At 42.9% G+C, this 20,551-nt stretch overlaps 1 protein-coding gene across 5 annotated transcripts in view; it reads right to left on the minus strand.

Annotated features, from left to right (window-relative positions):
• ERC2 (ELKS/RAB6-interacting/CAST family member 2) overlaps positions 1–20,551 on the minus strand; it is a 216,994-nt gene that overhangs the window by 33,237 nt on the left and 163,206 nt on the right. For 4 of the 5 annotated variants that reach the window (XR_008354815.1, XR_008354814.1, XR_008354813.1 and 1 more), the window contains one exon: positions 1,746–1,938. The exons of the other annotated variant lie outside the window; for it this stretch is intronic. The gene's annotated coding sequence lies outside the window, so the exon portion shown is untranslated. The remainder of the gene's footprint in view (positions 1–1,745; positions 1,939–20,551) is intronic. 5 annotated transcript variants of the gene reach the window in all.

Below are 20,551 nucleotides of genomic sequence, written 5' to 3' on the forward strand. Positions count from 1 at the left end.
CCAACTGGTAGCCCCCGGGCAGACCTTTAATACCCGTCCCGGGAACAGATTTTTGTTCCAGATTATTAAGGAAAAATGAAAGAAATGAGAAAAACCGCAGACAGCTGCCAAGCCCGATGTTTGCAGGAACCGGTCGGGTGGGATTCCGTTTGATGTTGGACCCTCATGGAGGATACAGCGGCCCTGAAGGTGCGGTAATAAAACTGACCTCTAATCCCCTTCACATGCGAGCTCCTGCGTGTGAACCGAGAACGTCGCCTTCTTTGTATCTTTTATTTTCCTTCCCATCTGAGCCAAGAAATATTACGTGAAATGTTCCGAGCCTGGAGCGGAAAGGAACGGGTCGCATAAACGGCTCAATCTGCCTCCGATCAAAAAGATCCGCAGCCCTTATTAACTGGTGAGACAGGCGTCCGCTGGGGGCCATAATCCTAATCAAAGGAGTGAGGCCCATTGGACGAGATAATGGGGGTAACGCTCTGCAGTAAATCTGCCTTCCCTTCTATCCGTGAACGCCATCATTAACCGCTATTCACCCATTTAATAAACTCTGCCGGGGACGGAATCCACCCGAAAAATGTCTAAAGCTTGAAGCCATCGGCGTTTGACGCATCATTAGCAGACATTTGTCTTCAGAGATTGGATCCAGACGAGGTGTCTGTTTTACATACTGCGCTACGGCTCACTGCGTCTTCCTTTCTAACCCAAACTGTATGTGTAAAAGCACTAGGGCACTAAATACATCTGCCCCGTGGTGTCTGGCCGGGACACGGGGCATCTTCACATTCCGACACCTCTATTCACGGTCACGCCCCAGCTGGTCGGCCGATTCAGATGATCCGACTCCTAAAGTTTTACATGCAGATCCGTCATTTTGTAAGAGCGACCTGGGAAGGTCCCCTCTTCGACGTTAAGCCTACGGTTCATCTTCTCGCCAGACGTTCATTGCTTTCAACTCATTGGAAAATCACTTTGAAAATCACAATTTTTGGTCCATTAAGTCTAGAAACACCCAATTTATGGTAAATGTTCGATTTCTGGTATTTGGTAAAGTTAGAAAGAGGAAGGTGACGGCTTTTGCTGCGATCCACGCGCTAATTATAACATCAGCTCCCCATGGTCGATCTACAACTTGGTTGTTAATCTACTGCTCAAGGATTGCAGCTTCCAGCTAAACGTTTCCTGCTCACCAGCAATAGCCGGCTCGTTCCTCTGGCTCTGAAAAGGTTAATCATTCTTGGACTTACGGCATCAATGTATGGCCATGTGGAACAATGTAATTCCAGTTCCCATGGCGATATCCCAACCTGTAGGGCATACAGTGACCTGGGTAAGTCGTGGAGCAGAGGAAGTAACGCGACGGACTTCATTGGCTTAGAAGACTTTGTATCAAGCTGGCTCCTGGTTGATAAATATCTTTAGAAATAAATATTCATTTACTGGGATCATGGAACCCGTTTACGCGATAAACCTTGCAAGGTCTACGGGATACACCTGGATACTTATTCTGGACAAGGCTATAGAAATCGGCGGCACTTTTTTGATTCCTTCAGAAGAAGAAACGTCTTGACGCGGTTACCAAAGAGCCACAATTAGGAAGAATTGGCTCTGTAAATACGATACGCCTCGGTCGCTCGGCACATTTACAGCCTCTCATTCCAAACACAATGAGATTGTCCAAGCGAAGAACTGTTGAACGCACCGGCTCTGTGATTGTTCTACGGAACATTAAGTAAAACAATTACCTTTTCTGGTGTTAAAACTCTGTTACTCTTTTTTTTTCATTAGATGTCTTTCATCTCCTCCTCTCTTTCCTCTCTCTCTCTAACTAGCGGTAAAGGTGGAAGCTCTGGGGATTCAGACAAAGGTTGGAAAGGTGATCAATGTATAGCGTGAGATCTGGTCGTGACCGTGTGCCTCCAGCAGAGATGGGGTCATCTGCGGAAAGAAAATAGAAGTCATTAGGTAACAGTCCGCAAATCAAAGCAATTCCTTCCGTCCACCAGGACCACGAGTCACATCGTCTCTTCCAGTGAATAGAAGAAAGGAAATAGAAGAAAGGGAAACCATGACTCAACTCGCTATTGGAATTGGTTTGGGATTCCACCTGTTCTGTGGGGTCAGGAGCTCTCTAAATCTTAGGAAGTGAAAGTTCTGAAGTCCATGTTCCTTTACCGTGTTCCCCTCTGTAGTCCCACCAAGATTATCCTCTGGTTCGGGGCAAACTGGGCCCGAGTCTATTTTAGTTAAAATCAGGTTTCAAGCTAAACGGCGCACGAAGAGGAGATAACCATCAAGAAAATGTACAAGAGAGGAAATAATTAAACTCCTTTAATAATTAAAACTGACTCATAAGGCACGTTGAGCGGGGGAGGGGGCGATATTTCTTAAAGACGCCATCGGACATCCTGTTAACCCACAGTTTAGTTTCGCCTCCCTAAATTAAGTTAATTATCTTCCCAATAAAAATACACCACAATAATCCGCCCAAACACCGACAACCATTTGATTGGACTGACAAATAGGGGCAAATTACTATCTGCCCCCAACTGCCAAAGGTCACCGAATTATTTCCAGGGGTCAATTCCAGTTCTGCTCTCCAAATACTCAAGGTCAACCAACAGGACAGGAAAGGTCCGCGGGGGCCGATAGGAATATAAAAAGACGAACCCCAGCATTCAAAGTGTTAATTGCACGTAACCTTCCAGAACCTGCAAAAGTAACCTTTACCCCCAAACACATTTAAATGCTATAATTAAGTAATTAAAAGCAATTAAGTAATTCCAAAGCCCCTACTTTACACCGTAGGAGACACATCCGTCTCCTCCATCGTTGACCCTCGAAGGTTTTGCGCACTGAAATAGAACAACGAATATTTTAGCGGAGTTTCAAGTTCGATGACTTCGAAAAATCCGCATAAATTATAAAATTAACTATAAAATCGGAAGTGATGAGGATAACGTCGGATGTCCCCGAGGACGAGATGTGAAAAGAATCCCAATAAACCCCTTTATCATTAAACTCGACTCCTTCTTCTAAACAAACATTCTGGAGGAACCAAAATCCCTTTTTTTTTGTTTCTCTGCTAATTTAGACTCTTTTTTTGCCATTTATTTGACATCTGGAATGTTCTTCATGGCCATCCCCACATTGTAAAAAACATGTCGCTCCGCCAGGTGATGAAACTGAAGCGCAGGGAGCCGGCGAGAGTCGCAGGTGGGGAGATTTTCATTAAAAACATCAGACTTTCTCAAAAATATTCCCAAGTTTCAGTTTAAACATAGAAACCTAGAACCTGCCGGCAGATCGGCCCCATTCGGCCCCCGTCTAGTCTCACCGTATGTCTATCCCATGCATCTTTACACTCCCTCACTGTATTAGCCTCTACCACTTCTGCTGGGATGCTGTTCCACTGAGTTTAATTCCCGGTAGATCTGAAACAGAGGATTCAGTGCCGCGACAGCAAGAATGGGGCTTAAAAATGATCTTTCTTATCTTGTGAAAGTAATGTTTCAATTTTATCTATTTTTATTCATTTTTTTACATTTTTTTATTTTGTTTATTTTTTTTTTATATTGCGCAACATTAAAGAAAATGTAAAAAAAAGTGTCGTGTGCGTTGCCGATGACGACGCGCGGCTCTCAGCGCGCCGTTCGGTGACAGAGCCCGGTAATTTGAAGGTGTTGGAAGCGGTTTGTCCGTCACGTTACACGTCAGCCTGGGAAAAATCCTGAAAAATTCTCTCGCAGCCAAAAGTGAAATCCCCGGAGCCTCTTTGATTATATAACTCGCCGTGGGGTTTTGTGGGTGGGAGTGATGCTTCCTATACATTGATGACAAGCGCTGGGTCGGCCCGCCGTGTCCTTCGCTCCGAGCCGCACAGTGGGAATTCTGTTCGGCCGAGAAAGAAACATTTGCATTAAACATTCTTTTGAAGCCCCCCCGTCCAAACCCGGTCCGGGGAGCAGGGGCTGAACCTTTCCAGCCGGCGTTAATGTATAGGCGATTCAGACGTTTCACTTGACTCTTTTTGGCAGTCCTCCCCTAACATGAATTCGGAGACGGATAACCTCAGGCGAGTTTGCCTGGAATTTTTAATATGGCGCTGAATACACAGCAGTCGTGTGTAAAAACAAAAAAAAAAAGCCATAAATGAAGTAGAAGCGAACAGAAGGTCTAATTACCTTTCAACTTCCCCGGGATGGTAAAAGCAGGTAGAAGGAAAACAAAAAAAAAGACGGGAAAGCCCCCCACTGATTTAACAAGTTATTTGCCCCCCCACTTCACTGCTCGGGGTCTGTACCTACTTTACTGCGCTCACACATAAAAAGGATAAAAGTCTCATAGACGCCACGGCCCCGAGCTATTCCCAAATGAGAACGCCTTTAACCCCGCGGAAACCAGCTGGTTGGCCGTATCTAGCGTATCTATTGGCGCAAGTCTTAGGAGACCACCATCCCCTCGCTTAATGATGAACATTGGCATAGATAAAAGATGGATGTCGGTACTAGAGATCACTGGGGGGGGGGGAACTCTTTTAACCCAAATCTCCAGCTTTGGAATCCCCCCCCCGTGCGACATGGTTAAAGCTGGCGTTGGACTGTAACATTGTAACCATTCCTTATTTCAATTTGCTTAAGACGTTTATTTTTATTTATTTTTTACCAAACTCTGCCTCAACACACGGAGTTTTACATAGATTTTCTTTTTTTTTTCCATGGAAAAAAATGGAGAATAATTAGGCCAAAGGGCCACGAAGACAAACAAACACCGAGGTCTTGAAGTCGTAAAAATAACCAAAATATTTCTTTTTTTCTCTCCAGAGACAGGGCCGCTGTATGCTTTGAAAATAAAAATGTCATCACTCCGTTTCAGCGACCCGCGTAGTTCTTCCAGGTACCATCAGCCAAAGGAGACATCCCATACGTGTCGGAACTCTCAGATATCCAACACTAACTGGATTAACCGACGCGATCAAGAGGGGGCACAGCTGGAAAATCCCGTCTGTTCTTATTTTATATATGGAGGAAAATAAGGAAATTCTTGTTTTTCTCCCGGGGATGAAGAAAAAAAAACCCACTCTGAGATAACTGATGAATTTATGCGTAGAATAACATTTAATGTGGAATTTTTGTGATGCGGAGAAGTAGAGGTGAAGTCACGTCTCATCACGTTGACAATGAGATTTGGCCTTTTCTGCTTCGTGATACTTATTTCCATAAATTTTCCACTTTTCCTATTTCTTTCTTTTTCTTTTTTTTTTTTTACGAGTTTCTAATATGTTCCAGATTTTGCTACTTTTTCACACAAAAAAACACAGGGCTCCCCGTTATGCGGACAAAAAAGTTGAACAATATAGGGGAATAATATAGGGGAATAATATAGGGGGATAATATAAGGGAATAATATAGGGGAATAATATAGGGGAATAATATAGGGGAATAATATAGGGGAATAATATAGGGGGATAATATAAGGGAATAATATAGGGGAATAATATAGGGGAATAATATAGGGGAATAATATAGGGGGATAATATAGGGGAATAATATAGGGGAATGATATAGGGGAATAATATAGGGGAATGATATAGGGGAATAATATAGGGGAATAATACAGGGGAATAATATAGGGGGATAATATAGGGGGATAATATAGGGGAATAATATAGGGGGATAATATAGGGGGATAATATAGGGGATAATATAGGGGGATAATATAGGGGATAATATAGGGGGATGATATAGGGGAATAATATAGGGGGTAATATAGGGGGATAATATAGGGGAATGATATAGGGGAATAATATAGGGGGTAATATAGGGGAATGATATAGGGGAATTATATGGGGGAATAATATAGGGGAATAATATAGGGGGTAATATAGGGGGATAATATAGGGGAATGATATAGGGGAATAATATAGGGGGTGATATAGGGGAATGATATGGGGGAATAATATAGGGGAATAATATAGGGGGTAATATAGGGGGATAATATAGGGGAATGATATAGGGGAATAATATAGGGGAATAATATAGGGGGTAATATAGGGGGATAATATAGGGGAATAATATAGGGGAATAATATAGGGGAATAATATAGGGGGTAATATAGGGGGATAATATAGGGGAATAATATAGGGGAATAATATAGGGGAATAATGTAGGGGGATAATATAGGGGAATGCCGAAAAGTAAGCTCTTGACTCTTGGAGGAGATGAGGCTTTTTTTATATGTAAGAGAAGCTTCTCCGCGAAACAATCTATCAGTCTGAGCCGTACGTGTCGCTGCAGAGAAGAGGCACTTCTAGAGTTAGATTACAAGGCGGGTACACTTAAAGATCAAACTAATCCGGGATAAACTGCTCCAAAGTTCAAAGGCGCTGGCCTTTCACAGGTTCAATTGAAAGTTTCTTTGAAGACTCACCCTTAAGTTCATTAAAGAAACTTCACTGAGTTGGACAGATTTCAGCTTTAAGGAGAGATAACGTCCGCTCTTTATTGCTTACGAGATTGACAGCTGAGCTCTGAAGAAACGCCGGTAATGGCTTTCACTGCCTTCCTGAAAATGACTTAATTACTTAATTTCTGCGAACACATTCACACACACACTCACACACACTCACACACATACACACACATACACACACACCACACTCACACATACACACCACACTCACACATACACACCACATACACACATTCACATACACACACACTCACACATACACATCACATTCACACACACTCACACATACACACCACACACACATTCACGCACACACACTCACACACATACACACATACACACCACACTCACACATACACACACACCACACTCACACACACTCACACATACACACCACACTCACACACATACACACCACACACACACACACTCACACACACTCACACTCACACACATACACACCACACTCACACACACATACACACCACACACACACACTCACACACACCACATACACACACATACACACCACACTCACACATACACACCACACTCAAACACACTCACACATACACACACACCACACTCACACACTCACACACACTCACACATACACACCACACTCACACACATACACACCACACACACACACACTCACACACACCACATTCACACACATACACACCACACTCACACATACACACCACACTCACACACACATACACACACACTCACACACCACATACACACACATACACACCACACTCACACATACACACCACACTCAAACACACTCACACATACACACACCACATTCAGTCTCTGTATATTATACCGGAGCTGATCCTGTATAGTGTACAGACCGCGACCCGTGTAACGTGGGATTAACACGGATGTGATTATTTTACACTTCACTATCTCTCCCAATCGACGCGTCCGCACGAATTTGGGATTTTTCAGCGCGGAGTGAAACGCCGGGATCTGCCAACTCTTTTTACATCAATGTGGGCGACGTCACCCGATTCTCCAAATCCCAACCGTTATCGCAATAAAACATTTACATTCATTCCCCATCAAAAATTTGCTAGGACGTGATATTTTGTTAATCAGCGCGTTCCCTGCGGCGGGATTTCTTTCATGGCGCGACCTTGCGGTTTACGATCCCGGCACCTGTTCTTTTGGGTAAATCTGCTCCAGATTCCTCGCGATCGTATTTTATAAAATGAATTATTCATTTATCTGCTTCCAAGAAACAAGAAACAGAATCCATTCTTCAGGAATCTGTCAGCTTTTCCAAAGTCCGTCGACGTAAATAATTCCGATCTGAACTTTGTGGCGGATTCCTTTCCTAAACCCAACGCCCAAAAGTATTTAAATCCTGTTGGGTTCGGTGCCTCGTGTGGGTGTCTCTCTCTTTATCGGGTCACCCCGGTGTATGGAGACACGAGGGCCCCCCCCGCATTCTTATTGGTCCTCTGATAATAAAAAAAATTATACGAAAGAAGCTTGATTGATTCTTGCAAAAAGTATCGACCAAAACGTCTAACATTCCGCTAAAACATTTATAATATAACTTTATAAACAATCACCAATATTGTATTTTTTAGTAGTATTATATTATTATGGGTTTATATAGCGCCATCATATTCCGCAGCGCTGTACAATGGGTAGAACAGGTTTTTCCTGGGACCCCCACAGGAAACGCCGATTATTTTGTTGATCTACATATTGTGGGGGGAAATTCACCTATTTCTCTTTTATAAAACAGTAGGTAATCTATAACAGAAAGTGAATGCTTGAAAAATACGCCAAGCCTGGAGAGAGGCCGTATTCTGGGCTACCCTTAAAAAATAAGTGGTAGGTGATAGATTCAAGGAATTGCTTTCCAGCCGAGGTGGTAGAGACTAGGACAGCATGTAATAAAACCAGACGGACCAACTGTCTCTCGTCTGCCGTCCGCATCATGTTTCCAAAAGGGGGATAGAACTGTGTCCATTTTTCGAAACTCTGTACTTCCTGTGATGTCATACAACAGCCCCCTTCTCAGGAAGTGCTGTTAAAGGGGACATACACGCGAAAAAAGTGTTATGTCTCACCATAAAGTGAGATTCACTAACCAAAATGACTTAACCTCAGTGTAACTTTAACCCCACGAGTGCCGGAAGGCTGAGCATGGCTCTCCCATCTCTGCGGCACTTGTAGGGTTAAGCGCCGTCTTCTTTAACGCCCTCCTGAAGGACATGCGAATATTCTGACAATTTGTCGTTGACACTGTTTTATCTTGGGAGATAAGTGGCTCTGAGAGGCCCGGGGCCAACACATTCTCTTCTTGTACTTAAACAATTCGAGCTGCTTGACCTTTGGCGTTCAGATTAAATTTGGTCCCGGAAGCTTCTCCTTATCAAGAGTTGGGGAAAAAAGCAAATTATCAGGAGGCCGAACTCTGATTAAATAAGAAGCCAAGATGCGAAGTCCCAACATAGACTGCGGTGTTATGTCTCAAAACGCAGAAAATTCCAGTTCATTATCTGCTGTCCAAATCTGTCGAGGAGAACGCCGGCCGCCGAGGCCTCCAACGAGCTAAAGCCTCCCTGATTAAAAAAAGGTATTTTCGAAACCGATACTTTTTTCCTGTTGACTGGGATTTAATCCCCCCCCCCGTTAGATAAGAGACCACCTGACGGCAGACAGCAATGTTTTCAGTTAGCGCGTTCTTTTGGGGTCCGGTTTAATGGCAGGAAGTTCTCTCTTTCTCCCATCTTGTTTCGGAGCGTAGGGCGATTCCTTGGGAGGTGAAAACTTCCATCGTTACCACAAGGAACCCACTTTCAGGACACGGAACAATCTCTGTGGGGGTAAGACACGGAATCTTCCGACAGATCGGCCCTATCCGGCCCCCGTCTAGTCCTCCCAAAGTGTCCTTACGAGGCAACCAACAAACCCAAAGCGATACGGGCGGCCATTTTTCTTTTCAAGCTTTGCTACCTGGTGAGCTATTATATTTTATAATAATATGTAATATATTTCATTCTCAGCCGTTTGATAAAGGAGGAGATAAATAACACAACAGACAGAAGGACAGACGCCCTGTCCTCGGAATATTATCCTCAATATATATATATATCCTCCAGACGTTATTAGAGATCGGAGGTCAATTGCTCGCCCTTAATGCTAATAAGTGCTACTGGTCAGTGCGGAGGAGCGGAAACGGGGGACACCCAAACCCACCGGCAGCTGACTCCAATTTAACTAACTGCTTGCAGATGAATGCGGGTAGTTATTGTACGACAATTACCACATCTACGGCCCTGGAGGCAATTACAACTCTTAAGACCCTCAGCCATCCGCGCACCCCCCTGCCCTGTAATCGATTCTTTCAAGAAGAAAAACAAGATCATGATATTAGCATCATCGCTGCATTAAAAAAATTACCAAAAAAAAAATATCTATATTTGTTTGTTTTTTTTAAATCTCGGCATGTGGCGAAAAAAAAACACCTATTTTATTTAGGAATAAAATTTTGCCTTATTTCCTATGTTTTTCACCCGTTTCGGGACATTCAATAAAACGAGGCGTCGGCGCGTACCAAACTATTTGAAAATCATTTATTCCCAAATTGAAGAACATTTTGGAATTTCAAATTTTTGGGAGCAAATTTTTGAAAGATTTAAAGTTCTAGATAAAAATAACTTTCATGGATGAAACCAGTGATGTTATTAAGTAAAATACACGTTATCCCCGTTTCCGCTGAGTTCTGATTACTTGTAGGTCGCGTCGATACTTTTTTGAGGCCAGAAGGCTGTTTTTGGGGAGCGGCGATATAATCCGCTGTAACACAAGCTTCTTGCCGTTGAAAGCTCAGTCCACTTAAGTCCGGCACTCGGTTTGGCGACACCTCGCTGACGTGCTCTACTTTGTATAAACTCCCGCGTGATGACAAGTCTCTTTTTCTTAAAAACACCCAACTATCCCGAGAATGCCCTCCACGCGCTCGGCTCTCACACCTCTCTCACCATCTTTTCACCACGACTTCTTTGTAAATTCCAACCATAACTCGCCTTGTTTTGGACAAACATATTTGCCGACGACTAAACATTCGTGAGACCCGACAGCTTCAGCGTCCGTTGCTTTTACATTTCATCTGAAGAAGAGACCTCTGAGGCCCTGGAAGCTTATAGGACTCCGTCTTCTCTATAACACAATCACGTGATATATTATTACATAGGAAACTATCAAAAAGCTAAGAAAGTAAAAAAAAATATATTATTTTCAATTATTTTTATTATTATTATTAAATTCCCCTCTATTACTCACATCTGGTATAGGTTAAAGGTGCAGTTCCATTTAGACAAAACATTAATCTCTCTCTCTCTCTAGTATGTAAAGTAAATAAACCTCATCTGTCATTTTATTATTTCCCTCTGGAGGTTAAATCGCAAAAAAAAATGATTTTTTTTCTAGGTTTCCATGGCAGCAACACATGTGCACCTGCTTTTGAGTCACATGACAACAAAATTAAATATATTCTGAGCTTTTACTCCGAGAAGCTGCTGCCTCTCGCCCGTACGCTGCTGCCTCTCGCCCTTACGCTGCTGCCTCTCGCCCGTATGCTGCTGCCTCTCGCCCGTACGCTGCTGCCTCTCGCCCGTATGCTGCTCCCTCTCGCCCGTACGCTGCTCCCTCTCGCCCGTACGTTGCTGCCTCTCGCCTGTACGCTGCTGCCTCTCGCCCGTATGCTGCTCCCTCTCGCCCGTACGCTGCTCCCTCTCGCCCCCGTACGCTGATGCCGGGTGTTACATGGCTTTCCTTTTACACGCGTGTTCATCTATAGAGTAGATGGTTCATAATTTTCACTCCATTTCCCACCAGATTCTTATATCGCTAGAAGAGGCGCTGCTGTATCCCCAGATCGCATCACTGCGTGTTACTGAGTGATGTCATCGCTGATTCAGACAGCCGTTAGTGTCCACTCCGGAGCTGTGAGTACGAGATAAGGTCTGGAGCACGCCTGGAGCACGTCAATCCAGAAACATGCTAAGTTTGACGTGTTCTCTACTGAAATTCTTCTTCTTTTTTTTTACTAATAGTTAAAAGGCAAACTAAGACTATAAATAAGAAAACAAACATGGAAGCTCCGGCCCTCGGAACAAATATCAGATCTTCACCAGGCTGAGGGTGAAGCTTTTACCGTTTCGGGCTTCAGCAGCATCTTGGATCTTTGCCCTGGAGATTGTGACAACATCGGAACATAAAATGTATCAGCCCAAGGTGCGAGTCTGTGGATTTATACCAAGTTACTGCACGAGATGATAAATCCCATGGAATTCTAGCGGAATCCCATTCCCATCGCTGGCCGGGTCCCGGGGTCTGAATCCGCAGCGAGTCAGACAGCTGACAGCGCAAACGGATCTCAGAGACGATTTACTGGCCTTTTCACCGATCCCTTATAAATAACGGGCGCTGCACGGCGCATGCAGGACACGATCAAGCTGCAGAGCGCTTTACGGGCAGCGATTTCATGTCAAATTCTTTCAAGACATTAATTCCGCCGTCTTCCTATTCCACGCATTCCTCCTCCTCCCAGAATACGGCTTGATGTTGTGCAGCCTGAATCCGTCTGTCTGGAAGGTATGCGGCGGGCGGATTACAAAGGAGAAGACATTCTGCTTTATTGGAGATGAAACGCGAGTCCTACGGCCGAGCTGCCTCTTAGTGGGGTTACAAAGCTCGTGAAAGCCAACAGGAAATGGGGGGCCGTTAAAGCCGGACCCCCTAATGCATATCATAGCCACAAGGTTGCCCGTGTGGTCCCCATTGCAAACGCGCTGGGGGGGTTCTGCCGAGTCCTTCCATAGGCATTTGCCCCGTTTCCCTGTCAGCGAGCAGGAGATATACATCTCATGTGATGAACTCGCTGCCCGTCGGCGCTTTATACTTAAATTAATCACAGAAATTCCCAAAAGTAGGGAAATTTATCAGAATTTCAGGTGTTTCAACGTTTTGTGGAATAAAAAGAATATGATAGAGAATAATTGTGATTGTCTACACGCTACGGGGCGACACACGTGATCGGCTTTCAGAAAGGCATTGATGAGCCACGTGTTTCGTCCCTGCCGATCCGCTAAAGATAACAGCGATTTTGTCCGCGATGCTTGACTTTACATTTTTCGCAGGCTTTACAAGCTCGCCGTCACGCGCCGTCACCAAGTCTGCGCTCTCTGTAATCGCAATCGCATTCTGTCATGTTGATACATAAAGAAACATTCGCCGCCGTTTGCCACAAACAGTCTTTTTAAATGTGCCGCGACCGGCTATGAAAGCGCGGATATTCTCCGCTTGGTCTTTTTTCCTTTAATGGGTTTCTTTTTAAAAAGTTTGGGTTAAAATGTCTGATTAACACTATTCACCGAAACAAAGAGCTTCCGACGCTTGGCACCTGGCTCACTTTGCTTTGATCTTCGATATGAGAGTCACATCATATTAGGGAATGACGCGGTGAAAGGGACACCGTATGCAACTTCAATGCATCCGATAGCTGAGAGGTCCCTTTAAATATTTTGAGGTGTCTCTCTTATGAATGCATGGGGTGATTCAGCAGAACCCCCCCCATACGTATTTGCCCCTTTCTCCACCAGGCACCCCCTTCCGGCGACTTGCCCTGCGGCAGAGTTAATGGGCCCAACACATCTTCAGACATTGCGGGGGGGTCTAACATGATCTCCCATGTACATGCATGGCAAGAGCACCCATTGATTCCAGTAGGAGCAATTACTTGCCACCAAAGCAGCCAATCAGTGGTAGGAACCGTCGGACCAAAGAGAGAACCTGGAACTGGAGCTGCAGCTTCTTCCTAAGGTACGAGGTGCCTTTCATATGCATTCTTCTTCAGTGACATTAGACTGGGCCTTTAATGGACCAATCAACCTGGGATAGAAATAGTCAAAAAATCTTTTTTATATTTGAAACTCTGTTCTCTTGGTCCCAAAAGTCTTTGACTGGCAGACAGTTGACTTCACTGTAAAATGCGCTCCTCAAGCAGATCCTTGTGTTAGTAACGTCGTAGGAACCTTCGGACAATCTTCAAAACAAAATGCCCATAAAATAGATCTCATTGCTGGACTCTTTCCCAGTGATGTCATCTCCAGAAATCTTTAGACTCATTTCTTTGATGACATCACTGGGATTCGGCAGGTCCTGGAGGAGTCTGTTGCAGTAACATTTTACAGTCCTGTTTTTTTGTTGCTAACAATTGTAACTATGTTTTTATCATTTCTTTTAGCTTCTTCTGCCATAAAATAAATTTCAGTTTATAACACTTTTTTTTTTGTCCTCTGCAAACAATAAATTGGAAATAAAGGATACCTTGGTGTAACCTTAGCTCATTAAAACAATATTTATATAATATCCAGATGCCAAATAACATATAACTACCAATAAATAAAATCAGAATAAAACAGTTAATTCAGTTGCACACGCATTGACACAGATGTGTAGCACGAGAGGTCATACGAGGTCAATGTGTCAGCTGTATGTTTGGAAAGGTGACCTGCGCAAGAAATTCCTGGTGACGCTGGCGTGAACTGGAAGCCATACCCTACCAAGAATTTTATATAATATATTAATTCATATTTTAATTTATTTCTATAGCAATTTTACCCCAAAAAATGTATTCAACGCTTTTCAGCTAAAATCCCCAAAAGAAAATGTAAGATTTTGTGAATTTTAATCCTAAAATCATAATTTGCGTTTTATGGATACTTTTTGGAAAATTTTAAAGACCACATCACTGGAATACCATCGGTCCACATTTACATTTGTATCGGTTGTATTTGTATCGGTTACATTTGTATCGGTTACATTTGTATCGGTTACATTTGTATCGTTACATTTGTATCGGTTACATTTGTATCGGTTACATTTGTATCAGTTGGGGACTCGACCTGTAACCTTGGAACTACACGCATTACATGAAGAACAGAAAGACGGAACTGTCCATTTATTTCGAGATCTCTGATTTCCACCCTCCTCATTCACCAACAATCCATGACGCGGCCATTAATAATAATCCTTACCTCCATTAAATGTATTTACATTAATATCTCAGATTCCAGCATTCTATTTATCACACTTAATTAATCTCTCCTCGTCTGGAAGGCTTTTAAAAAAAACAAAAAAACTTTTACAGTAAAAGCCACCTGGTAATTAATCAAATTAAACCCTTTTGTAAGGGAAGTTATATATTTTGAGATGAAGTGGAGCAAATTTCTAGATTTATTATCTAATTATCTAATTATGAGCATCTGATTTAGTGCACATTTAAAAACGGTGTTCCAAATGATTGATATAACAGGTTTTTTAATGTTGGTTAGAGTAAATTAATAAATAAATGATAATATTCCTAATCTGAACAGATGTATCACCGAGATTTTTTTTTAAAGTCTCTTCCAAAGAAAAATATCCATTAATCTTCGTCACGTTGAAAGCGTAGCGATGAATTCTTTCTATGTGTTGCCTCTGGCTCTCTTGTAATGGTCATTGAGTTAATATATACACATCTATACATTGATATATTGTATCCTCGCTCGCTGTATTTTTTTAGGACCCTCTCGCTGGCCGCTTTTGCATTAGCGGCTACGCTTCCCCAATTAAATATTGTTAGTCCAAACGGTAACCTAATCCCTTGTGAGATTCGCAGCCGAGATTTCAGCTAGACAGGCCATTTGGAATCATTTGTGAAAAAATGCAAAAAGCCAACATTCTTCAGCAAGATAAAGACGTCTAAAACGGGAGGATAATCCATCCGAAGGGGAAGCCGACAGGAGAGCAGTCGCAGGTGCAAACCAAACCATCCTCATCACTTGTTGTCATGGCGACGGTCTAGATCCGAGCAGTTCATTCTCTCTCTCGGGTTTCTAGACTCCGAAGTTTAGACATCTTCAGTTGAAAAGATCTTTTATTTTCTTTCCTGCATACTTTGTGATACATATGGCTACACTGTGCACAATATATAAAACACAATAGGGTGGTAGATACGTGGAAGAGCCTCCCAGCAGAAGTGGTAGAGGGTAATACCGTGAGGGTATTAAACAAGCGTGGGATAGACATACGGCTTCTGAATCTAAGACAAGACCAGCGACTGATTGAGGTCCTTTACAGCAGGAAAAACGGGTGACTAGATGGGCCGAACTGGGGCCGATCTGCCAGGATAATACACTGTAACGTGATTTCCGATTACGGCGACTGATAAGATCTGCATCCAAGATTTCAGTCCTCGCTTCCTGAGGCTGCCGAACGCTCTCCTTCTCACACCCGCCATATTTTTTGGGTTTTCTTAATGCGTGATCTCTATTAGATTTGCGCGGAGACCAACAGGGACAGTCTTTAGAAGAACCGCTTTAAACACTTAGTGCGGCCAGGTCGTATTTCACCGCAATGCGACATGTCACAGGGTTTTACATAACATTATTTCAAATGGCTAATCATGTCCTTAAACAATAAACAGGCCGTCAGGATAAATAATCTTATATATCCAGCCTTTTAAATAGTTACAGCTGTTTCAAACATATGCACTTAAAACGTTAATTGCGGATGTCATTTTAATGCACGAAGCATGATTTCAGCTCATAGAAAAGTGAAAAAAGATGTTTACGTTATTGAGATAGTAAGAGAACCCCGACTGCTTTCAACTCGTGGAATAAATGGCGCTGTGGGGACTCCGGGGGACAATATGGCCGAGGACGTATCGAGTAATGGAAGCGGCGCACGCACATGACTTTAAACAACTTTTTTTTTGTTGTTTTTGTTTTAAACCAAGAGGCTGGAGTTCTGCCAATAACGCGAATAACTTGCGTTTTGATCTCCAGTGAAATTATTCGACAGAAAGTACCTTAACTTTGATGTAAAGCACCGGAGAGTGCGCCGATCTAATTAGACCAGATGGGGGAAAGAGGCTCCGTGATACAAATTCTGATCCTCAAATCAGATGTAACAAAATAAAAGAACTAAGTACAATAATAGAGTCATTCTTTTTGTTACATAATTGCTTAGAATGTTACCAAATCCAGCGGGACGGTGTCAGTTAAAGCGGGTTAAATATGAAGGTTGGAATTTGAGAATGTGGGGGCATCAGACACCGAATGGGTTTAGAGTTCCTGCTGTAATCAATATTTATGATTTTTATGTCTTTATCAAACCATGGAATTTTCAGGATATGGCCCTAAATCTCAGGGTTTTGGCCCTAATCTCAGGGTCACACAGTCTGGGGCTGTGACTCCTTCCTATTCTACCTGCTGGGATCATATATAAGACTCCCAGTCAGTGCTTTTGCTCCCAGTATGTTATGGATGATCTCCCTGCTTGAATGCAGGTGACTCAATTAAGTGTATCTTTAAATAATGGCAAGTCAAGGTTTCCATGACGACGGGTATTAGAGTCATTTGGGTAACAAGCGAGTCGCTACATAGAATCTTCACAATGGGCTATTGAAGGGTTAATATTTTAAGAGTCTAAGGGTCGGTATGGTCGTTACGAAGAGGAATTCCATAACTCATACGCCGAAGTATTAGGAAAATGTCTAATTTAATGAGCAGTTAACTTGACCTCCGTAACAAGTTGGGCGTAAACAAACCGTAAACAAACAGTAAACAGAAATAACCGGCAGCACACGGTCCCCAACGGAAAGAAGGGCAAGATCTGGAATTTTAAGGAGAAAACCTAGAGTTTGCTGTAAAATATGCTCGTCGGGTAACCCTTCATTCCCAGCCTCCACGGGTTCGTCCCAAAAGGCGAATCCCTGCGGGACAGAAACTTGCAAAAACTGGTTTCTCAGATGGTTGGACTAAAAAAAAAATCTGTAAACATCTTTCTGAGAACTTACAGTCAACATCTGTCAAGAATATCGAGGGAAACAAACGGGGTTAACTGCGTCTTCAGTCAAGAATTCCCCATAATACATGAATCAAAGTCCAGCGGAATGGTGTCTGGAAACATCCGGCTGCGCGGTTTACATCTTTCCCCATCTTTCCGTCGTGAGATTTTATCCGCAGGTTACCACATTGTGGGGCAAACAGATTACCGACCCGCGATGAGTTATCGCTGTCTCATTCAGCCGCATGATGTGTGGTTTCTTTTGTAACAAACACTGATTGGGCTGGTATTCCAAACATTCTACAATATGACAAATAAATGACTCAGCGCGGTGACTAAGTTGGGCTCGTACCGGTAGTTTTTGGAATTTGACTCACTTTTAACTACCTCTCGGAAATCGTTTTGCCGTGCGCTCCGTTTTACTGGGCAGCTCGTTACGTCTGACACAATACGACCCGGAATACTTCAAATACAGCTGCGTATTATGTCTGCAAAGATAATTGGTAGACTAAATACATGGTTTGATCTCATTTCGTTATTATGGCCGTATAATGCCATCAACATGAGTTCATGGACCGCAGACTGTGGATGACCCCCGTTATTGGGCCAATTTATTAACGAGCTTATCTATATATCTAATATTATGTAATAAAAGATATGTATTGTTTTGCTTTGGGAAGAAAGCAACTTAATCTCCAAGCGCTCACCTGCCCCTCCGTAGGGTAAATCCCATCAATACCCTTTCGGTGTTTTTCCAAAGGGCATAGATGGACCCGTGAAGGATCTGCAGACTTTTCCTTTAGAAATAGAATGGTATTTAAAGCCTATCTTGCTGGGAATACTCCAACTATACCCTCTGAAAGGACTCCAACCTTGGAGGTCTCTGCTACGGTCATAGAAAAAACTTTTTTCCAATACTTTATAGAGGAGACGAGGACAGAAGTCATGAGAGCAGAAAAAGAGGAGGACTCAGGAAGGGTCTGAAGATACTTTCTTCATCCTTCATCCTTTGATGGTTGCCATCATGTTGGTCTTTCCACTGATGGCAGGTGAAAATGGATTGTCCTGTTCAGCCAATGGGCTGGTTAACATGTTAGTTACCCACAAGCATTACATGGCATAATGTCTTCTTCAAAATGAGTAGCACTTTTCCTACCACTTCCCAGACCCATCAAGAAGGGCCAAATTTTGGACTTCGATGGAACTGGTGTGGGGTGAGCCGGAACTTTGGTGGGTGTGCGTCCTTGTCCTTAGGAGTTTAAAATTTCACGTCATAAATGATGTAAATCCCTCATTACTGACTTAACCGGATGCTGATATCACCCAGTAGAACTTGTCCACCATAACGTTTGCCTCTCGACTTGTTTGCTTTATTTACATGGTGTGTATCAGAGTGTTTCATGACACTGGAGCTCTGTCTGGTCGAGGGACAGCCGAAACCCCCAACGTTCCGTCAATATCCCATGTATCGGATGCCCAGAACTCCGGGGGTTTATCGGGTCTTCCAGAACACTTCACACCGGTTCCAACTCTTTATTAAATCCATCCTGTCCATCGTTAGAGGCTAAGCGATGCTTTATGATAGTCCAGGACACACAGGAATTCAGCTTGTGCCAGCATGAAACTCCTCTGCTATTTTGACAGAAGAGTCTTGAGTCATCCTGGGAGGTTTTTATCTTCTGAACTCCTGTAGGTCCAACAGAGTGAAGAATAAATGGAACTCATCTGTCGTTTCGATTCCCTTAAAGCAGAAAAATAAGGGGTTGTGTTTTTTTATTATTATTTTTCCTGGCAGAGTGGAAGGAAATGCTGATTTGGAAATAATATTTGCATATTTTCAGTAAAAAGGTTTTGGAAATGTCCCATCACAGAACAAAGGGAGCATTAGTGTTCTGGATGAGAAAATGAAAATAAAATAACACTAGCTTGCTTTTGATTTGAAACAGAGAACGATACAATTCCTAATGTATCCAGGGGTGAACGCGACGCTCGGTAAGCTTCTAGGACGTTACAAGATAATGTTTTGTAGAAATTCTGCATCGCTTGCATTTTCTGCTCTTATACGTTGAGATTATTAGCTCTGTGAGGTTTTTTATGATGTGTTTTATGTTTGATGTGTGTTCTGATTATTTTGTTTATATGTTTATAGGGTTACAATACTGTAACTCTGTATTAATAACCATTTTCGTAATATATCCTTTTCACCAATAGGAAGTCGCCCTGGGAAATGGATAAAACGTGTCGATAACAATGGAAGGCGACGGGAGATAGAGGGGGAGGAGGGCGTTTCAGGAGTTCGAAATGTTCTGCTTTCCTGCAACTGTTACAGGGAGGTAGCAAAAGGAAATTCTCAGGGGTCTATTCACTAAGCTACTGCGGAACTCAGAAGTGGATACAGTAGCCGAGGGATGGAATTCTGCCTCCTTCTGTGGACTTAATGATGACCACAATGGACTTTGAACTACAAGGAATTCCGTCGCGTTCAACAGCAGAGGCTGGAGGTCCTCCAAACGTTTTGAGAAGTTCCTTCAAGTTGATACTTTCTTATTTCGTAAGATATAAAAATGAATGTCTTGATGGGAAACAAATTCCATAGAAAACAAAAAGTTTCAGGTACAAGCATACTCTTTTTTGTCATTTTTTCAAATAGTTTCAAAAAAATGCCATTTCCATTTCACTAAAATTCCCAAGTACATGCTGTATGGATCAAATCCAGCCGGTACGCTTCGCTCATACCGGTAAGACTGCCGGCCGGCGCATTCCACTGGGTCCCCAGAGCCGGTAAGTTGGACGGCCTGGCCTCGTCGTGCAGAAACGCTCACATGAACGTCACGTTAAAACTACATTCCCACATTATTTCCACGAAACGAGCCGCTTCACTGTCGGGGAATTGAACAAAGTGCCGGTCGCATTCACACTGAACCCATTCACCACGGAGTTCCAGATTAAAGGAAAATATTACACAGACCCGAAACCCCAACATTGTGCCAAAAAGGTACTTTTCCATCGTTAAAGTTATACTGAGCATAGAGAACCCTGATTGGTTTGTAAAAAAATTTATGGAATGAAATTTGATGGACGTTTCGTATATATTTGCGAGAAACAATTTTATATAGTTTGACATGGAAGAGGTTTTAAAAGCTTTTCTCCCTGGAGCTTCATTGCCACCGACATTCATTTTTTGGGATCCAAACCAAAATGCATCCAAATGGAC

This window comes from Spea bombifrons, chromosome 6 (assembly GCF_027358695.1).
Source record: "Spea bombifrons isolate aSpeBom1 chromosome 6, aSpeBom1.2.pri, whole genome shotgun sequence".
NCBI classification, from domain to species: domain Eukaryota; kingdom Metazoa; phylum Chordata; class Amphibia; order Anura; family Pelobatidae; genus Spea; species Spea bombifrons.